The following is a 2267-nucleotide window of genomic DNA, read 5'->3' as shown; positions in this document are numbered from 1 at the left end:
TTTTTATCTTTGATGAGTTAGTCCAGTTTAAGAAGATAGAGGGAAATCCTCTTCCAATGTCTTTCTATTTAGAAGTGGCTTTAATTAAAAATATTATTTATACAAAAGATGCATATTTTGAGGTGAAGTTTCTTGAGCTTCTTCAACAGAACTTATATGAGTACACATTATCTTTGTTTTCATTGCTCTTTGCATTGATCTGCAGATAATAGGTGCTCAGTAAAAGATGTTGAATAGACATTCAAAGAATAAAAAGTGAAATAGTCAGAAAGTATGTTTGCATGTCCTTTTTGTCTTCATTTAGTTGATTAAGTAAGTCCACCTGGTGCCAGAATTTCTCTCTATGCCAAGTCTCTCTATGCCATGTACACGGTTCCCCCATTCAAGGCTGGACAGGGGCCTCAGTTTCCTAGGCCTCAGCAATTTTGAGAGAGAATACCTGAGAATAGTGAGGTCTGGGAGACCAGGTCTTCTCAAGGAGACCACAAGGGTACACCTGCAGGGTCCTCTCCATGGTGACTCAGCTCTTGGGAATTTGTAAACGCAACTTCCTAGAACTTGGAAATTTCCAAGTTCTGTGAAATCTTGTAGTTCTGTAGGGGCTGGAGTAGCATCTCCCACTTGATTCAAACTGGCCAGAAGAAAGGGTACCTGTGGGGTAGAACTTTATGACTGTTGATAAAAAGGGAAAGACCAAGCCAGTTGGAGAGCGTGGCCATTTGGAATTCTTCTATACCATAAGCTCCCGGCTGGTGAATAAAGCCCTTCCTCTTATAAACGTGGTGTTTGGGTGCTCTTTCTCTCCACTGGACCTCATCTTCCTGCAACAATTTCATGAAGGGAACACCCTGTCATTTTGTCCAGAGCTGGAGGGGCTGCATTCACTCATTTAATATGCTCATTAACATCCAAAAGGTATCTCCCAAGTCCTGATCAAATGCAATTCTCAAGACTTTATACCCCTAGACAAAGCACACATGAGGAGACCAGACTTCCCACCTGGGTCTTCCCTTCTGCCAGAGGTTCTGGTGATTTTTACACCTTCTGTATTCCTTTATATCTAATAAATCCTATCTTACCACTGATCTGTGGTCCATGGGTTCATTCTTCAAATCTCCAAGACTGAAAACCTACTGCAGAAAGAAATTCTCGTAACACCTGGACTTGAGGTTTGAACAATGAAAGTACAGACCATGTGGATTAGTGACAGGACAGAATTTATTGATAGGGAAAAAGATTGATAAGCATAATAAGCAAAAGAGGCGGAAGGGGGATTCTAAGTGGGCGCGTTGCAGAAAAACAAGGCCCAACGGAGAGAAAGAGCACCCAAACACCGTGTTTGAAGAGGAAGGGCTTTATTTCAGCTGTCAGAGTGGCGGCAGACCCAGAATTCTAAAATGGCCATGCTCCCCAACTGGCTCTGTCTTCTCCTTTTTATCTCCAGTCAAAAAGTTCCAGCCCATGGGTACCTTTCTCACTGGTCAGTTTGATTCAAGCTGGAGAAACTGGCCCTGGCTTTTACAGAACCATGGACTAAAGCAAGTGTTAGTTTCCAGGTCACAGAAAGTTAAGTTTCAACAGATTCTGAAGAGCTGAGTCACCAATGGGGAAGACCTTGCAGGTGTATCCTTGAGGTCTCCTTGAAAAGACCTCTGTTCTCTCACACCTTACTTTTTTCAGGGATCCTTTCTCAGGAAGCCTACTATATCTTCATTCTAAGAGGGTTAAATTCTGTCCTACAGACAGGGAGTTTGGGAGAAGTAGGCCCCAATTGGCCAGAAGAAAATAATCCTAAAATTAGCAGAGAAATGTGGTCCTTGCAGTTTTTTCCTCAGGCAAGGAAGTAGAGTATGTGCTCCCTACTCAAGGAGGAACTACCCAGAACATTTCAGGCTGCTTTGTTCATGACCTTGCTAGAGCCCAAAGGGTGTGGCCTGGAAAGGGCAGACTGTTTGTGCCTAGGGATAGAGGTCTGATTTCTAAGCTTACTTAGGTCTAGAGAATGGGGAGGATTCCTGTTCAGCCCTGAGTGGGAGAACCCTGTATCACACCTACTCTGTAAAGTTTTCCTAAACTAATCTAAGTAAAACTCAAATCTAGATGTGGACTTATTATCTTACCATATAGTGTCTGTGATATCTATGCACATTAAGCATCTAGTCTCATATTAATTTGAACTTTTTGGTTACCAATGACTGAAACCTACTCACGATTAAAAATGTAAAAATAGGCTCAGCACCCATAGCACACGGTGCCAGCCGCATACA

The sequence above is a fragment of the Otolemur garnettii genome, unplaced genomic scaffold, assembly GCF_000181295.1.
Source record: "Otolemur garnettii isolate 467f Iridium unplaced genomic scaffold, OtoGar3 scaffold00064, whole genome shotgun sequence".
In the NCBI taxonomy this organism is placed as follows: Eukaryota; Metazoa; Chordata; class Mammalia; order Primates; family Galagidae; genus Otolemur; species Otolemur garnettii.
Note: the sequence above shows the minus strand (reverse complement) of the source record.